We start from the raw sequence: 11,142 nt of genomic DNA, 5'->3' as shown, positions 1-11,142 counted from the left end.
TACTGTCTTTCTCTAAGCCATTGTTTATTCATTTGCAGACAGAAAACTATACTTCCTTCCTGGAATTGTTAGGAGGATTAATCAAATTAAATTAATCTTCACAATTAGCACAAGACTTGGCATGGAGTTAGTGCATAATAAAGCTTTTAAAAAAAAAAAAGTTGGGGCATATTTCCTATCTGGGAACTAGGATCTCATCCTGCCTCATTGGCATACGATGTATGAGGGACAAAGGACTTGGCAGCTATACTAGTAAGATAAACCTAGAGGCACATATTTGAAGGAATGGCCTGAAGAAGAGGAATTAGACTTTGAGGGGCATATAAGGATTTTACTTTAGTAAGCAGTTCCTATCACTCAAACCTATCCAAAGCTAGACTACATTTTACTTATTTAAAAAAAAAATGAATGTTTTATTTATTTCTGAGAGAGAGAGAGAGCAGGGGAGGGTCAGAGAGAGAGGGAGATACAGAATCTGAAACAGGCTCCAGGCTCTGAACTAGCTGTCAGCACAGAGCCCGACACAGGGCTTGAACCCACGAACTATGAGAACATGAGCTTAGCCGAAGTCAGACACTTAACTGACTGAGCCACCCAGGCACCCCTCTAGACTACATTTTAAAGTGGCCAGTCTTCTATCCCTCAATCTGTTCAACCATAGGTGATATGACCACTTGGTGGAGATGTGATAGAGCATTTAATCATAGGGTGAGAAGTTGGGAGAGATGTACAAGATGCATATTCCACGATTATAAGAATGATGTGGTCTATCACTATAGGATTAGATGTAAAACAGGTATATTCTTATGGACTACAGAGAGAGACAAAGTGTGCATGAAAATGTGTCCAGGGGAGAAAGTCTAGTGGGCCATGGAAGCATGGATGGTGGCATCAAGGGAGAGGGTAGAAAGGAAGCCACCAAGGTGGAAGAAAGAGTGATTTGGAAACTCAACATTTCATAGACTTGGTCCTACCCTCTATCTGGAAAGGGCAGAAGACTTCTCAAAGCTATCTTAACTGTCATAGCTCAGCTCATGAATCATATTTTCTCCCCCAATAATCACCTCCATGAAAACCAAGCCCACAGCCCAATATTCTAGGGCATATCCTATTTGTGCATCAATGCAGGCCATGCTCAGCATCAGGCCACCACCCACTAGGACCCAGTAGAACCTCTCTGCCTTGGGCCAGACTTCTGGGCCTCAGAGACCCTCTCAGACAGTGTGGTTCTGAGCAACTGGAAAGTGGGTTGCTGACTGCAGACTTTCCAGACTTTCCAGACACAAGACAGGAGTTGCCAATTCAACACTTCCTGAGGGCTTCGGGCAGGGGGGGTGGGGCAGTGGGGAATCTTCAAAAACCTTGTGGTCAATTAAATCCATCATGCCTCGAATTCTTCCCTAACTTACTAGCTGAGATGGCAGCCTGCCTGCTTTCATGTTCACTCTCATGGTACCTTGTGCTTCCTTCCATAACCCCGGCTGCTCTTTTTCCTCCCTAATTTTTCCTCTGAACTATAGGGACCTCTATACCATGGCAAACACACATCTTACCTTCAGCTCCATAGCCTGACTGAAACCTGGCTCTCTCTCTGGACCCAGCCTGTTTCTTACAATTGTTCATTCTCACACACAACACACACCCTGGGCTGGGGGTAGTGATTGGGCACCGAGCACTCCCCCAGTGCCAATTCCAGATCTTTGCTCCTCTACCTGAGTGTAAGAAGTCCTGCTCCTGGGAAGGCCTCTACCATCTGGATCTGCTTTCCATTACATCCTTAATTGCTCCACAAAGGGTGGAAAGGACTAATTTTAGCATTTCTGCCATTTACCAAGTCATAAGTTTTCCGGTGAATTAATCCCACTTAATCTGGTTGGAATCCTTGTTCTCCCCACCTTACTAGCTATTTGACCTTTGGAAACTTCTTTAACCTTTCAGAGCTTCAATATCTCCATCTAGAAAATGGGGATAAAAATGTTTATTGAAGGCGATTGTTACGAATTGTATGACACAATAGATGGGAGATCATCACAATCGGCATAAACTCTGAATTAAATCGAGATGAAAATATCTTCAACTATGTGAATATAATTCACCCTGTGGTAGTTAAGGGTTGGTGATGGCTATTTCCTCAATATTAGAAACTGTGTGGTAAAACTATTCTGTACGGCAATGATAGATATATGTCATTATGTATTTGTTAAAACCATAGAATGTACAACACAATGGGTGAACCTTTACGTGAACCATGGACGTGAATTAATAATGATGTATCAATAATGGCGCATCAATTGTTACAAATATACCACGTTAACGCAAAACGTTAATAATAGGGGAAACCAGAGAGGGAAGAATAGATGGGGACTAACCCTACAAGTGCTCAAAAGCAATCTATTAATGATGGGGGGGAAAAGAACCCCAACAGCAACTGCTTGTATGCATGTGTCTTCATGAGTTTATAGTTATCGAAGCTGGTATGGGTGCATAGGTCTCTCATACGTCTTCTCTCTAAATTTTCCATAGTAATAAAGTTTTCAAAAAAAGTTTTGTTTAAATGGAGTTTCTTAGTTAAGCAACCAGAGAAAGATATTTGACAATGTCTCCAAATATCAGGTATTCACTTTCATTTATCTCATTGATGACCACTGATCATCAGACTCAGTGTAGAGGCAGTGAGGGGTTCAAGAAAGGCTTCAAGGCACGAAGGATTCCTTCCTCAGAAAGGCAAAATCTTGCTGAGGCAAGAAGACTGCTTGCCAAATGACTGACACTGAGAATGAGTCCAATCTACTGACACTGAGAACGAGACCAAATACAAGTTCTGTCAATACATCCCAAACCTTTGAGGCATCTGAATGCCAGGAGTTCTGCCAGGAGACCACTCTAGAATTTTGACTGATGTTGGGGTGCCTGGATGCCTCAGTTGATTAAGCATCTGACTTTGGCTCAAGTCATGATCTCATGGTTCATGAATTCAAGTCCCATGTTAGGTTCTGCGCTGACAGCTCAGAGCCTGGAGCCTGCTTCGGATTCTGTGTCACCCCCACTCTCTGCTTCTCTCTGTCTCTCAAAAATAAATAAAGATATAAAAAGTTTTAAAAAAAGAATTTTGACCAACGTTGAAGCAGAGGCTGTCACATTCTGTTCAAGTGAGGGCCTTTTTTTAATCACAAAGAACAGCTGATGCTGAAACCACTTAGTAAGACCACGTTCTTGAAATGAAGAGTAAGGGAAAAAAGAAACAATATAAAAGCATGCTTTACGGGCTGAACTATGCCCCAAATGGGTGGGATGTTATCTTCTGAGCAGAGTGCAATGCCAAGATTTCAGTTGTTGTTGAAGTGATCATTCAGATAGTTGCTGGCATTAGACTGTCAGTGTGGGCTGTGAGAAGAGTTCAGATGAGGAGAACAGTTTTGTTTTAGATCAGTGTAAAATAAAAGTGTGTCTATGTGCATACATGTTTTATAGATTCATTTTGGCCTTTGAGGCCAACTAGGCCAACCATTGAGACCTTACGGAATACTTACAGTAAATTTTGTCTTATTGGAGAATTAAATGATGGCTCTGCATGAGACTCTAATGTTCTCAGAGAATGTATGTATTAAGTGATGAAGAAGAAGAAGAAGAAGAAGAAGAAGAAGAAGAAGAAAGGAAAGATCGTATATTCAGATTTTCATAAAGAAGCTTGAAATTACAACTCTTTGGGAACCAGGAACATTTGGGACTCTGTGTTGGACTATTTGTTATTCTCAAATTAGATTTCAAAATCAAATTTCCTGAAACACAAAGTCAAGGGGGTTGTAAATTTCAGATGCTGGCAGTTTGTTCAGCATGCAGGTATCTTCTGATGACTTTTAATTTAGATCTTGGAAAGGAGAGTAGGGATTTGGATCGAATTAATCTTTCTCTTCTTTAACTTGCAGAGTCTTTTGACTAGTAAATAAATGCTAGAGGATGCAGAAGAAGAGTATCTTTACCCTGGAACTGAGTTCTCAGACTTCTGAAGGGAGACTGTAAATCATTCACTGGGTTCCTCACTGCTGCCAATTCCTAGAAATTTGTCTGGTTTCAAGAAACAAATCCGATAAATCACAGCTTTTATCTGAAGAGGAGAAAGAGAGGTATGTGTGCTGAGTGCACATTACACACAGATGGAGTAGGAGTCAGGCATAAGGCACGAAATGCTAGGGTTGATGCTTTACCTGCATTGGCTCCTTGAATCCTGAAAGGCAAGGAGCTACCTCCATTTTCAGAGGAAAAAAACTGAGGGTCAGTTTGTGATGTATCTAAGGACACACAGCTAGTATGTGGGTGAGGATCCAATGCTAGATTTGTCTGACCCCCAAAGCCTGGACTTCCCAGTATGATACTGTCATAGTTTTGCTTTGCTGACTTGGGTTGACAATTCAGGCAGAGGAGAAAAGGTGAGGTTCTTATCTCACTATCCCTGAAGGCACTCAAATTATTATTAAAAGGATCATCTGTACACAAAGCAAAGAAATGAGCCTCACTTGGGATAATTTGAGGGGTACCTTGTCCTGGCCTAACATACCCTTCTTTCCCCCAGTCTCCCAAAGTGCCATCCATGTTCATTATTGGAAATCTACCAGGACAGTCAATCTTTCGGGTTAAATATTTCTTTTTCTTGGTTCTTTTTCTAAAATTTTTTTTAAATGTTTATTTTTGAAAGACAGAACATGAGCATGGGAGGGGCAGAGAGAGAGGGAGACACAGAATCTAAAGCAGGCTCTAAGCTGTCAGCACAGATCCCAACGCAGGGCTCGAACCCGTGAACCATGAGATCATCACCTGAGTCAAAGTCGGATGCTTAACCGACTGAGCCACCCAAGTGCTCCTCTTGGTTTTTCTTTTTCAAAGAAAAACACACCCAAGGAAATATGGCATATTAGTCATTAAAACCATAGTCTTACTAGCCGATTAATTCCATGCAATTTCGTTTCTCAGAAAAGACTATAGAGTATTCCAAGTTAGTAGGAAAGGAAAGATATGGTATTTGGGCTCACAGACTGGACTGTGGATTTCTCAGGGTATCGGGATAAGGCAAATAGGAAATTGGTAACAGAGAAGAGGTTAGTAAACTAGTTCTGATATTAAAATAAAACTTGTATGTTCAGTGGCAAAGGCCTTCACCATTTTAGAAAAAGCCCTTAGTTATTGCTTAGCCTTATGTCGACACAACAGTGTAATGAAATTTTGTTCGAGAATCCCGCTGGGTTAACACCCACACCAGTGAGCAGGGACTTGAGTCTGCTCAGACCCCCTGCTGGGTGCTTTCTGGGTCTCTCAGCATTCTACCTTCCCAGTGACACAGACAGGCTATCAGACCCTCTGTACAGATGTTATTCATAATAATCACAACCACCTTCAACTTTAGAAAGATACAAAAGCCAATCATTTTGTAAGTACAGATCATTTTACAGACAGAAATAAAACCAGTGTTAGTTTAGGCATCATTGGCATATGGAAAAGTACTGAATTTTAAGCCAAAAACCTGTTTTCAAGTCCCAAGTTTACATGAACACGCTGTTTACCTCTAAGCTGGCCATTTGACTTTAAGCCTCAGTTTCCTTATCTATAAAATCTCACTCTCAGAACTTTCAGATGAATTAGCTAGTCCGGTTTCGTGGGGGCAACACTTCATCACAGGTACCCAGAAGAAGAGGCTAGGAAGGGAAGGGAAGATTGTTGATCCTCAGAAGAAACCCCTGGCTTATCTCACAACTTGGCTCAAGGCCAGTCCTCCCCTTAATGTCTTCTTTATCTCATACACTCCATTATGTTTCCTTATACACCTCTGTCAGATTGCTATTAAACTGTCAAATAAAGGCTTAAAAGAAACTTACATTCTTGATATTAAGCTCTCTCAAGTGTATGTGGCACTTATATATAAACAACATGAAAATGACAGGGTCTCTGGATTCGTCAGAGGGAACATCAGGTAAACACAAGCAGAACATCTGTAAATAAAAATCAGACCCATTCATTTCGGTAGGCTGAATGACTCAAGTGCACTGCATATCTGGATTTCTCACCAAAGAAAAAAATGGGCAAAAGCAGAGGAGATAACCCAAAGAGACATGCTGCAAGATCATCCAAACAGGAGATACTTCCCCGGCAAAGCACCCAACATTGATGAAATTTACAAGTAACACTGAGGCTAGCTCCCCTAGTCCTGAACTTTGAGGTGGAAAGCTCCAGTCCTTTTTACACCTTCTCGGTGGCTAAATGGAGCAGGGAATTTTCTAGAACCGTTTCCCATGGTTACTCATGGCAAGCTGTTCTCCATGGGAAGTCAAGGTGCAATGGTGACATGAAGTTGCCTCCCTGAATCTAGACCTTGCAATTCTAAAAGGCAGTTTAGAATGTAAGCATGTCGGGGTGCCTGGGTGGCCCAGTCAGTTGAGTGTGGGATTTCAATTCAGGTCATGATCTTGTGGTTTGTGTGTTCAAGTCCCCTCTGGGGCTCTGTGCCGACAGCTCAGAGCCCGGAGCCTGTTTCGGATTCTGTGTCTCCCTCTTTCTCTGCCCCTCCCCTGCTCATGCTGTCTCTCTTTCTCTCCCTCAAAAATAAAATAAGCATTAAATTTTTTTAAAAAAGAATGTAAGCATGTCAGTAGGCAGTGGCGATTCCAGTGGGGTCAGCCTGGGCTGCGCTCATCTGAGGCTTAACAGGGGCTGCAGGATCTAAACTCACTCACAGGGAAACTGGCTCATATTCTAGTAAGTTCATTACGGACTGACTCTCTTAAAAGAAATCTAGAAAGGCAAGTGATTTCCAAGCTAAGTAAGGAATTTAACAGGAAAGTAGTGCCCCTGCCTTTCCCGCCTCACCACTTTGGAGGATTATGCTTGTGATAGCATTATGTCCCTTCAGTGACATAGGGGTGTTCTGACATCCAAAATATCTCCCTGGAATCTGACCAGGGTTTGTACTGTGGTCTTCATGGCTTGAATGAAAGAGCCTAAACGTCTGTGTGACCATCGGGAAGAAAAGCTAACGTCCCGCAAAACCAAACTGAAGACTGGGAAACAGAATAGCACATCTGTATCAAGTGTTCCCACTCGTAGGAGAGGAAAGGTTACAGCAAAATCCTCAAAATCACTAAAGAGTAAAGCACGATGAGAAATCATCTTTGCAGGAAGAAACTGCTCACCAGGGTGAACCGTGTGAGCCCTTCTTAGAAATTGCCTTTCCAGAGAACTAAGCAGAGAAATTCCTGCAAGTGTTAATATAGCTTTATTTCAGGAGACTCGTCAGAATCCCCACCATTATAGTCACCAGGCTTTGAATCTGGAGGGAAAATACACTCTCTAAACAGTTGTTTGAATGCCCATGGACTCAGGTTGCTTTGGAGGGAGACTTGGGACAATTTGGCCAGAATTGGCAAGAATAAGCAAAGTGGGGAATGAGAACAGCCAAGAGAGAGAAGACCTCTTGGGGATACTTTGAACTTATTGAACACACCTACCTCACAGTGAAATGAAGCTGTGAAATGCTGCTTTTCCAAAGTTTCTAGAGCAAAGTCTTAATTGGGGGACAAGGAGGAGAGGAAGCATGTGTCCTTAAAAGAATCAATACACATTTTTGCTAGTAACAAAATTAAACAGGCTTGCCTTTGAATGGCTAAAAAGTGTTCTTCAGAAAAAAAAGAGAGGGTATTGTTTCTTTATTTGTGTCAAGGCTGACATTAAGGCAAAACATCATTGGGGCACCTGGGTGGCTCAGTAGGTTGAGCGTCTGACTCTTGAATTCAGCTCAGGGCATGATCCCAGGGTCATAGATTGAGCCCCGGAATGGGCTCTGTGCTGAGCGTGGAGCTTGTTGGGATTCTCATTCTCTCTCTCTCTCTCTCTCCCCCTCTTTTGCTGCCCTTTCCCACCTCAAAAAAACCACACACACAGACACACACACACACAGACAGCAGAATATCATTGAAAAAAATGCCAAAAGAGTGGAATACCAAACTGGAAAACAGTGATGTTCTTCTACCTGTAATGCCTGGGTGGAAGATATTGAACAAATTCATTAAAAGTTGTGAATTACCATCACTTCTCCTCCACACTCACTAATAAGGACACTTGTAGGTATTTAGAGATCAGATCCTCACACAAACATTCCTTTTCCTTGTTGATTTTTATGTGAAATATTTATCCTACATATCTATTCCTTAATTACAGCACTTTCAAGTCTTGGGCTGTGCTAAGGATCTCTGTAAAGCCAGTTTCACTAATAATTTGGCAAATGTCAAAATGCCCTACGGTTTCCACCAATAATTTATTATAAATTCTGTGTACAAAACTATAAGGCAAAGTAAAGTCCCTTGTGACATCACCATTCAAAAATAATCACTGTTAATAAATTAGTGTATTTCTACTCAGTTTCTATTTGTTTTAAGTTTATTTATTTTGAGAGAGAAAGTGGGCAGGGAAAAGGTAGAGAGAGAGGAAGAGAGAATCACAAGCAGGCTCCACGCTGTCAGTGAAGAGCCAGAGGACGCGGGGCTCAAACCCACGAACCCTGAGACCACGATCTGCGTCAAAACCCAGAGTCAGATGATTAACTGATTGAGCCTCCCAGGCACCGCTAGTTTCTATTTGTATCACATATTTGTATATTCTGAGACCATGTGTCTGAACCTTGTTTCCTTCTGCATCAAACTTATCATTATACCATAGGTATCTTCCCATATCATTAATTTTTCATAAAATAGTTAAAGTCATATTTCTTTTTTAATTTTAAGACTGTTTTTTTAAATTTTTAATGTTTTATTTATTTCTGAGAGAGAGATAGAGACAGCGTGAGCAGGGGAGTGTCAGAGAGAGAGTGAGACACAGAATCAGAAGACAGGCTCCAGGCTCTGAGCTGTCAGCACAGAGCCCGACGCGGGGCTTGAACCCACAAACCGTGAGATCATGACCTGAGCTGAAGTCGGACGCTTAACTGACTGAGCCACCCAGGCGCCCCATGTTTGGCTTATTTATTTATTTTGAGAGAGAGAGAGAGCAAGAGCAGGAGAGGACCAGAGACAGAAGGGAGGAGAGAATCCCAAGAAGGATCAGCATTGTCAGCACTCAGCCCCACTTGGGCTCTAAACTCATGAACCTTGAGATGATGACCTGAACTATAATCAGGGTCAGATGCTTAACTGACTGAGCCACCCAGGAGCCCCAAAAGTCAAATAATATTTCTTCATATTAATTTAAAATATTTTATTTAATCTGCTTTTTATTGAAACGTATATAATTTTGATCTAAAACTTTTTTTGTGGTTTTTTGTGCATCATTTCCTAGAGAAAGTTTCCTGGGAGTAAAAGCACAAAGCCGAATAATGTGATCTTTTTCCAGGTTATAATCCACAGTATCACTTCCTGTCATCAGCAGTGCGAGAATGTCTCTGTTCTCACTCCCAGGCACTGAAAGAATGTGCTTCACTGAATTCTTGTATTCCCACCCAAGTATACTAATATTCTCTTTTTTTGCCTTTCCCTTTTCTTTTCTCCTTGAAATCAATTTTAAGTTCTGCATTATTGCTTTGCATTTCTTTGTTTACTAGTGCAATTAAACATTTTTTGGTCAGATTTATTAGTCATTTACAGTCTTCTTATATAAAATATTTTCTGTGGTTAACTTTTGAAATAGTCTTTTTGTGGCTTTGCCTTTTGGCTGATGTCAAAACATTTTTAGAACTAGTTCCAATAAATGTATACATTCTCTTTTGATGATGATAAAAATGGACAAGAATCCAGAATTGATTATTTCTCCAATGGTGATAGTGTATCAAAGGCCCACATAGTGCCTTGATTCAGTGATATGGTAACATTTTGCCAGATAATTAGCAGCTGAAATTATAAATTCCTGTACCACATCATGAATCTTAGGCCCTTTATTATAAGAACTCTTACCGTTACTTATTTTGAAATAATATTTTAAAATCAGAATTAAAATTACATTTCTTTTCTATATTGCATCTCAGGTTAGTGTCCTAAAAATCAACATGGCTGTGAATTTTGGGAAAGGCCTAACCCTGGGTCGTGATGTTCCTGAGTGCCAAAATAACTTGGCTGAGAAATACTGGGTAAGGGGCAGCTAAGTGGTTCACTTGGTTAAGAGTCCGATTCTTGATTTCCGCTCAGGTCATGTCTTACAGTTCTTGAGTTCAAGCCCCCCATCATGCTCTGTGCTGACAGTGGAGAGCCTGCTTGGGATTCTCTCTCTCCCTGTCTGTCTGTCACTCCCCCCCCCNCCCCCCATCCTCCCTATTTCTCTCTCTCTCTCTCTCTCAAAATAAATAAAAATAAAAACTTAAAAGAGAAAAGAAATACTGATTAGGTTTCACTCATATTGGATGAAACTCTACCTCTGGCATAAGAAAAATGTCCAAGGAACATGAAAGAGGAAATTATCAATTAAGCAAGACCATTTTCATGTTTATTAAAATAGAGCTCCTTCCCCAAATGGGCTCAGATATTCAGAATGTAAGCCAGAACATGCCGCTCCTCTCCCGGGCTCCTGCACTGGTTCTTCATTTTACTTGGAGTAGAACTTGGGCCCTACGCCCCTTCCCCCAGCATGTCTACCTCTGCCATCTCCTCCCTGCCTCCACCTACCCTCTGTCCCCTGCATTCACTCTGCTCCAACCACTCTGGCCTCCGGGCTATTCCTGGCACAAGCTAAGCAAACTCTTATCTCAGATTGAGAATTGCTTACTCTTTCTAATACTTGCTCTAATGTACCTCTCTTGGTGAGGCCCACCTAATTCCCTATTTAAAATGGCAACATCCCCTGTCCTCGCATTTTTCTGATTCCCCTTCCCCTACTCTACTTTTTTCCCCCATAATAATTATCATCTGACATTATGTATAATTAATTCCTTGTAATGCTTATTGTCAGCTTTCTTGTTAGAATAGAAGTTCCACTCAGGCAGGACCTTTGTTTTGTTCGCCAGTGCATATCTCAAAGACTTAGAACACTACCCAGTAAACAGTAGACACTCAACAATTTCTGTGGAATGAAAATAAAACAGGGTGAAAAGGAAATGCAACTAAAAAGTGTGCCATGGACGGCATTTGACTGGGTATGTAGAAGAAGTATATGTTACCCTTTTGATAATACGAATGA

This window comes from Crocuta crocuta, unplaced genomic scaffold (assembly GCF_008692635.1).
Source record: "Crocuta crocuta isolate KB4526 unplaced genomic scaffold, BGI_CrCroc_1.0 scaffold97, whole genome shotgun sequence".
NCBI lineage: Eukaryota > Metazoa > Chordata > Mammalia > Carnivora > Hyaenidae > Crocuta > Crocuta crocuta.
This window is presented reverse-complemented; position numbering follows the sequence as displayed.